Here is a 15,257-nt window from a genome sequence, read left to right as displayed (position 1 = left end):
TTCCTGTCTGGGTTGGCGCCACCCCTTGGGTTGTGCAGTGGTGGAGATCTTTGTGGGCTGTACTCGGCCTTGTCTCAGGATGGTAAGTTGGTGGTTGAAGATATCCCTCTAGTGGTGTGGGGGCTGTGCTTTGGCAAAGTGGGTGGGGTTATATCCTTCCTGTTTGGCCCTGTCCGGGGGTATCATCGGATGGGGCCACAGTGTCTCCTGACCCCTCCTGTCTAAGCCTCCAGTATTTATGCTGCAGTAGTCGGGGGGCTAGGGTCAGTTTGTTATATCTGGAGTACTTCTCCTATCTTATCCGGTTTCCTGTGTGAATTTAAGTATGCTCTCTCTAATTCTCTCTTTCTTTCTCTCATTCGGAGGACCTGAGCCCTAGGACCAATGTCTCAGGACTACCTGGCATTATGACTCCTTGCTGTCCCCAGTCCACCTGGCCGTGCTGCTGCTCCAGTTTCAACTGTTCTGCCTGCGGCTATGGAATCCTGACCTGTTCACCGGACGTGCTACCTGTCCCAGACCTGCTGTTTTCAACTCTCTAGAGACAGCAGGAGTGGTAGAGAGACTCTTAATGATCGGCTATGAAAAGCCAACTGACATTTACTCCTGAGGTACTGACTTGCTGCACCCTCGACAACTATGATTATTATTATTTGACCATGCTGGTCATTTATGAACATTTTAACATCTTGGCCACGTTCTGTTATAATCTCTACCCGGCACAGCCAGAAGAGGACTGGCCACCCCTCATAGCCTGGTCCTCTCTAGGTTTCTTCCTAGGTTTTGGCCTTTCTAGGGAGTTTTTCCTAGCCACTTCTACACCCGCATTGCTTGCCGTTTGGGGTTTTAGGCTGGGTTTCTGTACAGCACTTTGAGATATCAGCTGATGTACAAAGGGCTATATAAATACATTTGATTTAATTTAACTGAATGTAGTTTATTGCAGATATTTTCCTCAAATAAAATGTAGCATACATAAAATAAACAAGTTATTACAATGTATTTACATTGGGTCTAATGTGTGTGTGAGACATGTTTTTCAACTCAGAAAAAAGCACAGAATTTCCCCAAACTGTAAACATTAAGCCATAGCCTTTTACAAAATTATCAATCACATATTGATTTGATAGATATTTAGAGTAATTATGTAGATATTGACAATGGATATGAAGGAGTAGATCTCTCCAATCCTAAAATAAAATGGACCAAACATTAAATGAACAAGTAATTACATCTTATTTACATTGTGTATAATGTAGTGCATGTTGTTTTATTTTTCCTTGTCAGCCACCCATCTCTGCTTTGTCAGTCTTGAAAGGCCCAGTGTGTATGCACTTCTGGGTGAGGCTGTCAGGCAGTGGTGGAGTACATGGCAGATCTGAAAGAGAGATGCACAAAGTGACAGTAAGTATACAGCTCAACAACATGTCTGTGTGTACACCTGTTGGTGTGGGTGAGCATATGCAATATAATTCTGAATAACCTGTATTCATCTGGGTATCGTAAAAAATAGTTTCTTCCTTTAACGGCCAGTGTAGTAGGACCTGGTGCAGCCGGTAAATTAAGCAGAGGACTGCTGTGACTGCAGCTGAACTGCTGGGGGTGGCAGATCTAAAAGAGACAGGCACAATTTTCTTCACTGAAAATACAGTGCCTTGCAAAAGTATTCATCCCCCTTGGCGTTTTTTCTATTTTGTTGCATTACAACCTGTAATTTTAATGGACTTTATTTGGATTTCATGTAATGGACATACACAAAATAGTCCAAATTGGTAACGTGAAATGAAAAAAATAACTTGTTTAAAAATATATATTTTTTTAAATGGTAAAGTGGCACATGCATATGTATTCACCCCCTTTGCTATGAAGCCCCTAAATAAGATCTGGTGCAACCAATTACCTTCAGAAGTCATATAATTAGTTAAATAAAGTCCATCTGTGTGCAATCTAAGTGTCACATGATCTCAGTATATACAGTGGGGCAAAAAATTATTTAGTCAGCCACCAATTGTGCATGTTCTCCCACTTAAAAAGATGAGAGGCCTGTAATTTTCATCATAGGTACACTTCAACTATGACAGACAAAATGAGGAAAACAAATCCAGGAAATCACATTGTAGGATTTTTAATTAATTAATTTGCAAATTATGTTGGAAAATAAGTAAGCTGCAAAGCTCAAGAATGGAGGTTGGAGTATCTGTCCATAGGACCACTTTAAGCCGTACACTTCACAGAGCTGGGTTTTATGGAAGAGTGGCCAGAAAAATGCCATTGCTTAAAGAAAAGAAATATGCAAACACGTTTGGTGTTCACCAAAAGGCATATGGGAGACTCCCCAAACATATGGAAGAAGATACTCTGGTCAGATGAGACTAAAATTGAGATTTTTGGCCATCAAGGAAAATGCTATGTCAACACCTCTCATTACCCCGAGAACACCATCCTGGTGTTGCTGTGGGGATGTTTAAAAAAAATATATATATATTTTTTTTTTAATCGGCAGGGACCGAGAAACTGGTCAGAATTGAAAGAATGATGGATGGCGCTAAATACAGGGAAATTCTTGGGGAAACCCGTTTCAGTCTTCCAGAGATTTGAGACTGGGACGGAGGTTCACCTTCCAGCAGGACTATGACCCTAAGCATACTGCTAAAGCAACACTCAAGTGGTTTAAGGGGAAACATTTAAATGTCTTGGAATGTCCTATTCAAAGCCCAGACCTCAATCCAATTGAGAATCTGTGGTATGACTTAAAGATTGATGTACACCAGCGGAACCCATCCAACTTGATGGAGCAGTTTTGCCTTGAAGAATAGGCAACAATCCTAGTGGTTAGATGTGGCAAGCTTATAGAGACATACCTCAAGAGAATTGCAGTTGTCATTGCTACAAAAGGTGGCTCTACAAAGTGTTCACTTTGCGGGGGTGAATAGTTATGCACGCTCAAGTTTTCTGTATTGTTTGTTACACAATAAAAAATATTTTGCATGTTGTGTAAATCAAATGACCAACCCCCCCCCAAATCTATTTTAACTCCCGTTTGTAAGGCAACAAAAGAGGAAAAATACCAAGGGGGATGAATACGTTCGCAAGCCACTGTAATAATGCACTCATTCAATCTATTTAGTTGTAAGGCCTAGATTCAATCAGATCAAATCAAAATCAAATGTATTTATATAGCCCTTCATACATCATCTGATATCTCAAAGTGCTGTACAGAAACCCAGCCTAAAACATCAAACAGCAAGCAATGCAGGTGTAGAAGCACATCAGATCAAGTGTTAACCGGCGATAGCCGACACCCACATAGCTGATGTTTTGGCGGTGTCTGAGGTGTAACTGCGTTGGATCTATCAAATCAGTAAGCAGCAGCTCTTGATCATTGTCACAAAACTACACCCGTCCTACTCTCTTTACAAGTACAGAACCAGAAAGTGTAGGTTATAAAGAAATAACGATGCTCAAATTCTAAATCATTAAACTAAATAATGAGGATTTCTGTCAGCCTAGTCGAGATGTAGATTACATCTCAAATTGCAATGTTCTAACCTGTAAACAGGGCTGCATGAGATTTCTGTTAATGCGACTCAGTGAAGCCAATGGCAATGTCCGCTTTAGGTATAATGCCAGGAGCCGCTTGTGAATTGCCAGCTCTTACACAACCGCTATGTGGATGTCGGCTAAAGCGGATCTGATTGAATAGAGCCCCAAGTGAGGGACAGTGTGCATGTGTGTATACATGCATGTGATAATTACCTGTTTCACCTGTCGTGGCCGGTGTAGCAGATGCAGGGGCAGACGACTGCAGCTGTGAAGACTGTGGTTGAGCTAATAGGGGTGTCAGATCTCAAAGAGAGAGGAACCATTTTTTAAGTTAAAATTATACAACAAAACAGAGTGAGTGAATGTATATACGTGTATTTGATAATTACCTGGATCACATCACACTGCTTCAGGTCTACAAGCCTCTGGAAGTTCCAGCGTGCCACTCCAGGCCTGGCCCATCTTGGTGGAAAGACGGTTACCTGTCACCCACTCCAGGCCTGGCCCAGCTTGGTGGAAAAACGGTTACCTGTCACCCACTCCAGGCCTGGCCCAGCTTGGTGGAAAGACGGTTACCTGTCACCCACTCCAGGCCTGGCCCAACTTGGTGGAAAGACGGTTACCTGTCACCCACCGAGCAGGTCTGAAAAATGGGCACAATATAATTTTAATGACAAAGCCTTGACTACACACTAACCTAAACAGAACAGACTATGGGAGGTGCACAGTAGTACACAGAGCCATAACTACATGGAACTCTATTCCACATCAAGTAACTCATGCAAGCAGCAAAATTAGATTTAAAAAATTGGTGGAACAAAAAAACACCTTATGGAACAGCGGGGACTGTGAAGAGACCCATGCATACACACGATAACATATGCACTGTACACACACGTACGCAAGGATTTTGTGTTGTAGATATCTGGTAGTAGAGTAGTGGCCTGAGGGCACACACTTAATGTGTTGTGAATGTATTGTAATGTTTTTCAAATTGTATAACTGCCTTAATTTTGTTGGACCCGAAGAAGAGTAACTGCTGTCTTGGCAGCAGCTAATGGGGATCCATAATAAATACAATACAACAAATTAAGTTTGTGTGTGTGTGTCTGGCAACCCACGCAGCAGACTTCATTTTCCCTACTGCTCATTGTACTTGCCCATGCAATCTGATGTGTGTGTATGTGTTCTGTGTTATTATGACTTAGAAGTATCAACCTGACTACATCCTTGTAGTAGGCCAATCAGTGATTAGCTTGGGAAAAATTACTATCAACCGTGTACAATAAAAAGGATCTGGATTGACAAGTAGGCTAAATCATGTGAAGTTACAAACCTCTAGGGCTTAGTCTACACTCAATTTAAATAAAGGATGCAAGACATGAGCTCTAGGACCATGGCCTCAGGACTACCTGGCCGGACAACTCCTGGCTGTCCCTGTCTCCAGTCCACCTAGTCGTGCTGCTCATCCTGTCTCTGCTGTTTCTGTCTGCAGCTATGGAACCCTGACCTGCTCAAGGCTCACCGGAGGTACTACCTTGTCCCAGACCTGCTGTTTGATCCTGTCTCTCTCTACCGGGCCTACTGTCTCAACATCTAAATGCTCAGCTATGAAGAGCCAACTGGCATTTACTCCTGAGGCGCTGAACTATTGCACCCTCTATAACCCTCTATTATTTGACACTGCTGGTCATCTATGAACGTTTAAACGTCTTGAAGAATAATCTGGCTAAATAGCTGGACTCTTTTGTAATCTCCACCAGCACAGCCAGAAGAGGACTGGCAACCCTTCAGAGCCTGGTTTCTTCCTAGGTTCCTGCCTTTCTGGGGAGTTTTTCCTAGCCACTGTGCTTCTACGTCTGCATTGCTTGGTCTTTGGGGTTTAGGCTGGGTATCTGTATAAGCACGTTGTGACTACTGCTGATGTAAAATGGGGTTTAATAAAATACATTTGATAGATTGCTTGTATATGCTTCTATTCATGTCAGTAACTCTACATCTAAATGTGACATTGAGTTGTCTTATATTTCCTCAAAATGGAAGTTGTACCTTAAGCTGGCACTTTTTCCTGGTCTTTCTTGCTGGGCACAGGGGGCTTCAGGTATGGGAATGGAGGGCCTAGAGAATTGAAATATTAACAATAATTAGTGTCCGCATGTATGAATGAACTTCAACATGGGTTCAATGTGTATCTGAACTGATTGAGAATTGCTGATCATATACTGTATATGTCTATTTTCTTTAGAAAATCTGCCACCAAACCACACAAATTCTATCCAGCGAGAGTGCACACAACTATTATGTTTTTATTTTTGACCTGGTAAAATAGGCTAACAACGACGCTAGCACACTACACCCCATATCAACCAACTAGTTGTAACAAGGCTATATTATACTGTAACGTTGCTGTAGCCAACTACATTACATTATTATCCACCTAGCTAGCTAGTGATAGCTTAGCTAGCTCCAAGGAAACAACCAATGAATGACATCAGGCTTTTTAACAAAAATATCTATCTGGCTTGTATGATTGCATGTAAAACAACTTTTCAGATGATTACAAAGCTTGAAAGCAAAGTTGACTTACCAGTATGCTGCTCTCTCGGGAACTAGAGTGAGGCATCCAGATATGAGGTTAGCTAGCGCCGTTAGCATTAGCTAGCTAGCAGCGCCAGCATGTTAGGTATGAAAGTATCTATCCAGCAACAATGTCGAGGTCAAAAACGAAATAAACTATGTTAAGCCATGCTGACTTCGTAAAATAAATAATTATCAGGCTGAACGTACATTTATGTGACTAACTAGCTAACTTTAGCTTGCCAGCTCAGTGACCGGTGATGCACCTACTCCTGTTTACAGAGTTACCAGTTATCTTGTAGCACACCTCAATGTGTAGGCCTAGAAATTTTCTAGTTATTCTGTTTTTGTGACACTATTTGGTGGGAGGACTTTGCTAAGGCCTAATATAAAGTGCAAATATATTATTCGTTTTTAGTTGTAAATGTAAGAAGTGTGTTTCTGACCCGCACAGTATTTCATCAACTGAGCTGAAGTTGTTCCCTCTCATTATCTATATTATAGGAGGCAGCATGAAGGAATTTCTACACAAATCTATTGGGCTGTAATAAGACTTGCTGTTTAACTTCACTAAAGGGGATGGTATTTTATAATTAACTGTATTTGAACTTGAACAAGGTGTGAGTGACTGTAGTTGAGGTAATTTACCAGTATTACATTAGAATGGTGTATTTAGTATACTTCTCTGGCCAGCCTGCAATGTAGTGTATCAAGTTCCACTCGGGGGCGCTGTTGTCCATGCTATGAGTTGGGTGTAAACATCGCTAGTTAAATACATCAATGAGGCTTGGTGGCTGGTCGTGACTGGTCACGCCTCTCTTTCGTTGAATGATTTAGACACATTTGGTTGATGCATCAATCGCAACCTTTCTGTTGACATGAATACAGTTTATTTTAAATGTCAGAATGTTGATTTATACTGATTTGTCTGTGTGCGCATGTTTGAGAATGCTCCCTTAACTTGATCAGAATGTTTTCCTATACTGATTCAATGTTGAATACATCCTACTGTATACATTACACTCTAGAAAACATGGTCAAATGTAAATGTTGCGGGGAAGAACGTGTAAAACAAATGGATGTTAGAGGAATGTGAAAAGCTGATAAGAAAACTCTTTAGGAATAGGCTATAAGCTGTTATTTAGGTAGCACCTAATTAATTTAGACAACCGTGTGTGAGTGGATGGATCCATTATGAAGAAAAGTAACATGATAGAGGAGAGAGATTTTACAGTAGAGAAAACTGAGCAGAGAGAGCTTTGGCAGCTGGCCTCCCCCTCCACTCCGCTCAACTCCCCTCCCCTCTCCCCCTCCTCCTCTTCCCGACCCCAATACACACACTCAGGATTTGACATCATCTCAAATTAAATGACTCCAAGTTTCATATAATTGACTCTTACACAGAAAGAACACAGCTGATTTAAAAAACATTCGGTGTTGAGGGATTTAACCTTTTGTCCATTTAGTGCCCTCCCAGGAACACTTGAACGCTAAATGCAATTAGCATGAGATCAGTGGAAACAAGGTCACAGCAGGTGATGAACTTGTCCCTCTTGTACTGCAAAAATGAAAAGTCTTCTCCCCACCACTACCCTCAAGACTCTCACAAGCTCTGTAGCTGTATGGAGGAGTTTTTCAATTTAACATCAGGCCCGAGGACCCCAGCAAAAATCTGCATTTTTTTCACTGCTTATATTTAGCATCCCATTGAAGTATTTTACTTTCAGGAAAACCAGGCCAACAAGTACAACACAAAACAATTTGACATAAACTCTTGCATTCATGAGTTTTATTGACAAATGTCAACAACAACAAAAATAAGGTCCACCAAGCAAAAACCTGATAATAATTAATTTAGGAGAATAGAAATGGTTTGCTAGGTAGGAAATGAATATCCAACTAGTCAGTGACAACTGTGTGGAGTTTGGAGTTTGTGACAGCAACTATGTGCGTTTATTACAGTATTATAGGCACTATGTCCTGGGATTTCCAATTACCTTCTATGTAGAAGAATCTCTTACCTTCTAACTACTCTGAGCATCATAGAGCAAGACAGATCACATGTACGTGTTTGTGAGAGTCTCAGCTTTTCATAGCTCGGTCATAATATAGCACAAACCATTTGGGACTCTACAGACGTTTTTGTGAGAAGACACACACTCATCCCAAATTGAATGACTAAGAACTATATAATTGACTGCCCTTGTTTCACCACAACCACTCTAGCTCAGCCCCCGTTTATCACACAGACTAATGGCTGGTATCTATGGATGCAAAATAAATAGACACATTCAATGGTACAACCCCAAAGTCTGTAGCGCAAATGTTTAAAAGGGGTTAGAAGTTCAAAACGCGCCGGCGATACGGTGGGGCTCAAGGAGTTTAAAATGTTAGCCTAAACAACATATGCTGACAAAAGCACATATCACAGCATACAGATGGATCTACAAATTTTTTGTGGGACATATGACTGTGAGATGGTCTAAAATATAATTTCCCCCTCCAGAATTGAGCCCAATAACATTTTGATCCGTGTTATCAGGGAGGTGTGCTATTCAACAATAAACATTATCACCTGCTGTAACCCAACCGATGAGGAATATTGGCTATAAATAAATAGGCTGAGGGTTGCCCATCTGCATTTAGCTAGATCAAACTCTAAGCATTATCTTGTTGCTAGTTAGCAACATATTGAAGGCTTGAATGTCCCCCCCCCAAAAAAAGTTCCACTGGCACTCAGCCAAGGATCATGTACTGCGAATATACTGTAGGCCTCCATGTTACACCTGACCCATGTTACATTTAGTAACCATGCCACTGCTAAAAACTCTGGTTCTAAAACGGTTCCCAAATTTGAGGGATTTGAGAAATAAGTGTACACTAGAACGCTCTGTGATCCTCCTCTTTTATTAACAGTGGCCGTCAAAACTGCTTTCAAATGTGTTTTCCCGCGACTGCATTAAGAATGTTGTAGGCTACAATGCTTGCATGTTTCTCTTCCCGTGCGGCACTCGAAATGAATGTCATTTTCTTGCATACAGTAGAATGCGAAAAGCTGACCAATTGAATAGTTAAACGATTCTACTATGGGGTTGACTCATTTTGCTGTTGCCTACTTGTGTTGTTGGGTGAGGAAAATGAACAACAAATTTTCATGAGAAAATTCAAATTTTGTATTACCAAAGGAAATGGGTCTCAGCTCCGTCTGGCTCTCATTTGGGTCATAGGTGCCAGGTCCCGGACCCAGCGGGACCCAGCCCAATTTAATACCTGGTTATCGAGGTAATTTCCTTAGTAGGTGACGTTAGAGGTCAGCATGTGGGAGAAGTTGGAGCTCAGGGATGATTTCCTACTAGTAGGCTAATTACCAGTTGGAGGGTGTTGAAGTGGATTTTTCCCAGTCATATGTAGTAAATACTACCTTCCCACTTGATTATGAATGCAGGGTAACCCCATTAAGACACATGTTCTTGTACTCTACTCTGGGAGTCGTAGGCTCTCTCTTCTGCTCTCTGCCCATATAGGCCTTCTCCTAAGGCACACACACATCACCATATCTCCATTTGTGGAGACAGTGTATTGTATGAAAGCTTGTCGGTTCAGCATAGACAGGTTTTGATGGAGACATGCCAAACACACCATCATAACCACAACACACTTGTTTGTCTATCCAGACATTTCCAGGAGTGTTTTATCTTTTTCTCTCATCAATCCACGTTCAACTCAAATGTGCCCTTGGGTAAATGAATCCTGAGTTTCTTCTCTGACATATTTTGTGTGGATTGGTGTTGGCTAAATGATGAACAGGACTGTAGTGAAACACTGAATGTGTGTTTGTGTTGTTCATGTAGTTGCTTGTGTGCACATCTTTTGTGACACAGGTATGTGTTCCAGTGAAATGGCACGCATAGTTTTCCCTCTCCAGTTTGGAACAGTACTTGTTGGATGGTGTTCTGTCACATTGATTTCACAAGGTCTCCATATATCAAAGCTAAATTCTTCTCAAAATCTCCTTCCTCAGTCTGAGGACTAAATGAGGCAAGGTGTAGGCCTAGCAGCATATGTACGTACGGGTTTGGTTCGTCATCATATCGGTATAGAATTTTATTTTACGAAGTTAATCTCATTGAGATTAAAAATCTATGTTTTAAGAGCGACCTGGCTAAAATAGCAGCATATAACGTTTTATACAAAGACACATTTACAACAAACAGAAAGCACAGTTGGAAAACAGACATTTACCACTTGATCAGGCATGATGCTTTGGAGAGGTGTGGTACATCTAGGGGGTCAAACAGAAGCTCTATCTTTTTTGGTGAAAAAAGACCTGTGAAAGGGTGAGATAGTGGTGAGACTTGGGAATGAACAGCAGGTGAAGGGTTTTTGAGCGTGGTAGTGGGGCCTGTTCCTTTATCTCCTCCTTCATCTGCCCTGGGGTGACCGAACTGTCATTCATTGGAAAATAAATAACTTTCTCCGCTCTGACTCATCTTTCACCCCAACAACACCTAGAATACTATCGTGAAGTAACATATTCATGGGCAGGGCTCTAAAGTGCGACCATTTTTATCACATATGCTAATAATTATTTTGCTGTGCGACTTGGAATTTGGGAGCACCAGTGCGCCTAGTAAAATAATCTGCCAGAATAATTAGGCTTCGCTGTAGGGGAGAGTGGGGTAAATTGAGACATTTGTTTACATTCAGAAATACAGTATTCTTTCTAACAAAGTTATCTACATACAGTACCTTCAGAAACTATTCATACCCCTTGACTTACTCCACATTTTGTGTTATAGCTTAAATTCAGAATGGATGAAATAGATGTTTTTCTCTCACTCATCTACACACAATACCCCATAATGACAGCGTTTCTAGAAATTCTTGCAAACCTATTGAAAATGAAAAACCGAAATATCAAATTTACATGAGTATTCAATACTTAGTGTAGTGGCGGTGAACAACAATCTTCAAGTTTTTCCACAGATGTTCAATGGGACTCAAGTTTGGGCTTTGGCTGGGCCACTCAAGGACTTTCACATTCTTGTTCTAAAGTCATTAAAGCACTGCTTTGGATGTATGCTTGGGTTCATTGTCCTGTTGGAACGTAAGTCTTTGCCTCAGTCTAAGGTCCTTTGCACTCTGAAGCAGGTTCTCATCAAGGATTTTCCTGTATTTGGCTCCATGTCTCCATTCATTGTTCCCTCTATTCTTACCAGTCTCCCAGTCACTCCCCATAGCATGATGCTGCCACCACAATTCTTCACAGTAGGGATGGTGTTAGACGGATGGTGAGCTGTGCCTGATTTTCTCCAGCCATAACGCTTTGCATTCAGGCCAAATAGTAAAATATTTGTCTCATCAGACCATAGAATCTTTTGCCTTATGATATCAGAGTCTTCCACATGCCTTTTTGCAAACTCCAGGCATGCTGTCATGTGCTTTTTTCTTCTTCTCAGAAATGGCTTCTGTCTTGCCACTCTCCTATAAAGCCCAGATTGGTGAAATGTTGTAGAGACTGTTGTCCTTCTGGCAGGTTCTCACATCTCAGCCAAGGAACTGTGTAATTCTGTCAGAGTGGTCATTGGGCTCTTGGTTACCTCCCTGACCAAGGTCCTTCTTGCCCAGTTGCTCAGTTTGGTCAGACAGCCAGCTCTGGTCTGGGTAGTTCCATATTTTGAGACCACTGCGCTCTTGGAAACTATCAATACTCTAGAAACTGTTTTATACCCTTCCCCAGATATATGCCTCATCCCAATTCTATCTTGGAGATCTATGGACAGTTCCTTGTACTTCATGGTATAGTTTCTGCTCTGACACGTTCTGTCAACTGTGGGACCATAAATAGACAGGCATGTTTCTTTTTAAATCATGTCCAAACAATTGAATTGGTCACAGGTGGACTCCAATCAAGTTGTAGTGACATCTCAAGGGTGATCAAAAGGAAATTGGATGCACCTGAGCTCAATTTGGAGTGTCATAACAAAGGGGTGTTAATACTTATGTAAATTAGATATTTATGCATTTAATTTTCAATACATCTGAAAAAATCTGTAAAAACATATTTTCACTTTGTCATTATAGTGTATTGTGTGTAGATGAGTGAGAAAAAGGCCACATTTGTGTAGCAATTGTGCACGGGTGTTCGCCCTGTGCACGCCTAAATACAAGCTTTGAACAACTGCTTTTTGGGGGTCACAGGTCAAAAAGGTTGAGAACCACTGAGCTAGCAAACAGATTTCTGACGTGCTGTACATCTATAGGATCAGTCATGTTACCTCATTAACTAGTTAAAGAGCTTCTCCAGTACTTTTATATACTTTTTAGACAGTAGTTCTGAAAGGAGGGCTCATGAGCCAAAAGTGGTCCCTGAAAATTGCACACTACGTCACATATGTGCAGATATGTGCCCCACATCATTGCTTTCTCTCTCTCTCGCTCTGCTGGTGTGAATCTTGCTAGCTGTCACTCAAATGGCGAGGGGCTGAAGCTCATTGGCTCAAACTCAAATTGCTAGGGGGGCTGGCCATGTGGGGGAAAATGTAGGTAAAATGGCACAGCACAACTTCCAGAGAAACAGTCACTGTCAAACTAGGGATTTCGGGGCGAATTGAGGTAAAACAGTAATTCTGCTCATAGATTATACATCTATCAACTACACATTGACACATCCAGCCCAAAAATAGTTACTAGTCGCCAAAGTTCTGTAGCATGTCTCTACCAACCTGGTAACTTTGGGGCAGCAGGGTAGCCTAGTGGTTAGAGTGTTGGACTAGTAACAAATCTGTCGTTCTGCCCCTGAACAGGCAGTTAACCCACTAGGGTTAACTAATGAAAATAAGAATTTGTTCTTAACTGACTTGCCTAGTTAAATAAAGGTAAAATATTTTTTTTTAAATAAAATTAGTATCCTAATAAATGTTAGTAACATTTTGAGGCACAGAAATAATGGAAAAGGGATAGCTTCAGGAGATCAAGGATCATAGCAATGAATGAATGACAGATTTGCACATCATCGTTCTTAAAGAGACAGTGTACAATGTTCAATGTAATGCATCTCAATGGACGGGTTAGCTGACAACGTCACGAAAACTATGCGCACTCTTCAATGGGGCAGAAGTCCATGTGTTGTTGTGATTCTAGATGGGCAGATAGCTAGCAACAATGTCAAGAAGCTGCCATGTTGGAATTGTAGATGGATCATTTCAACCATACTGAACAAAAATAGAAACTCAGCATGCAAAAATTTCAACAATTTTACAGAGTTACAGTTCATATAAGGAAATCAGTGAATTGAAATAAATTCTAATCTATGGATTTCACATGACTGGGCAGGGGCGCAGCCATGGGTGGGCCTGGGAGGACATAGGCCCACCCACTGGGGAGCCAATCAGAATTAGTTTTTCCCCACAAAGGGCTTTATTACAGACAGAAACACTCCTCAATTTCATCAGCTGTCCGGGTGGCTGGTTTCCGACAATCCCACAGGTGAAGAAGCCGGATGTGGAGGTGCTGGGCTGGCATGGTTACACGTGGTCTGCGGTTCATTGTCCCCAGCACAAGGTGCACCTGTGTAATGTTCATGCTGTTTAATCAGCTTCTTGATGTGCCACACCTGTCAGGTGGTGGATTATCTTGGCAAAGGAGAAATGCTCACTAAAAGGGATGTAAACAAATTTCTGCACAACATTTGAGAGAAATAAGCATTTGTGCGTATGGAAAAGTTTGTGGTCATACGCACATCCTTAAAAACATAGGTGCTGGGCTAATAAAGAATACTAGTCTAGAAAAGAAGGCCCGCACACTGTTTAAAGCTCCCAATTCACTGCTTTATTGACAACGTTTCAATATTTTATTTCAGCTCATGAAACATGGGACCAACACCTTGCATGTTGCGTTTATGTTTTTGTTCAGTATAGTTTTATCCTGTTTTTGCTGCCATGTCTTGTTTTGAGGTGTTTTGACTAATGTCACGTCTATGCTAATATGGCAAAATGTTGCTAGCTAGCTTACCAACAACTATAACAATTCTATTTGAGAGACAAAATATGCTCATTGTGCAAATGTATTTACGTTTTCAATAAACACCGGAAACAAACTATAATTGACATTTTGTCAACAATCTAAGTCCACCCTGTCTGTTTTGCCCCATAGCAACATTTTGTTGCTAAACAACCAACCTGTCTATTGGAAACCTAATATTCCACAAATGACTTTGTAATTTCAATGACAGATGTTTGTATCAACATTTGAGCTTTTATGGTAAACAAATGTCTTTACAGGGTTAAATATTAGTTTCTAGGGCACAACAAGTAGACCCAATAAAGGCTGCATCTTAATCAAGTGAAACATATTTCCTGGTGCTCCTAACATTTATGTGGTGCTCCTAACTTTTATGTGGTGCTCCTAACTTTTATGTGGTGCTCCTAACATTTATGTGGTGCTCCTAACTTTTATGTGGTGCTCCTAACATTTATGTGGTGCTCCTAACTTTTTTGTAGGAACATTTTAACTTAGAGCCCTGGTCATGGGGAAGTCTGTATGCTGTATGACACGGTCAATGTGAGTTGCAATGTAGTGAAGCTTTGCACAAAGAGGAAATCCTATAAGGATTTAGTTGTAGATAAAGTTGCTGGAAAACCTTAAGTTGTGGCTGTTTAGTTGTCACGATCACTCCTATATTCATAGAACAGATTATTAAAATATTAATTTCCCGATTTGATCTGAGCCCACACTGGATTCAAAACAGCTATTTTCACCATGCATTGTATTTTTTTCTAAGAGCAGTGAACTAGCTGTATAAAATGGATGTGGGAAATGCATCCACTCTAGAAAACAGAACCATTATCACATCTTTTACAGTCAAATGAAACAAAACCCTTCACCATACAATCTGTCAGTTCCCCTAATTGTCGAGAGAAGATGTTCCGCAACTCCGTGGGACATAATCCAGGTGTTTCAAAGTTTTTAGAAGGCCTCCTGCAACTATACGCCAAAAATCGTTAGATCTCTGTCCCTTCGTGATTAATGACAGAACTATGTGTCATGATCTATAATTCACGTGTCTTTGGTTAGCACTGAGTGCTAGCCGTCTGGGAGCAGTGACAGCTCATATAGCCCTGCTGTTATGTATAGCG

At 41.1% G+C, this 15,257-nt stretch overlaps 1 long non-coding RNA gene across 1 annotated transcript; it reads right to left on the bottom strand.

Annotated features, from left to right (window-relative positions):
• Positions 1–916: 916 nt before the first annotated feature.
• On the bottom strand, positions 917–6,574 carry LOC112252870. The gene is made up of 6 exons (XR_002953898.2): positions 6,131–6,574; positions 5,593–5,661; positions 3,933–4,186; positions 3,757–3,846; positions 1,484–1,611; positions 917–1,378 (listed from the first exon to the last, which is right to left on the bottom strand). It is a non-coding gene; the product is annotated as an uncharacterized LOC112252870 (long non-coding RNA).
• Between the last annotated feature and the right edge of the window lie 8,683 nt (positions 6,575–15,257).

Source organism: Oncorhynchus tshawytscha, linkage group LG06, assembly GCF_018296145.1.
Source record: "Oncorhynchus tshawytscha isolate Ot180627B linkage group LG06, Otsh_v2.0, whole genome shotgun sequence".
Classification (NCBI taxonomy): domain Eukaryota; kingdom Metazoa; phylum Chordata; class Actinopteri; order Salmoniformes; family Salmonidae; genus Oncorhynchus; species Oncorhynchus tshawytscha.
Note: the sequence above shows the minus strand (reverse complement) of the source record. Positions and strands in the feature narration are given on the sequence as shown.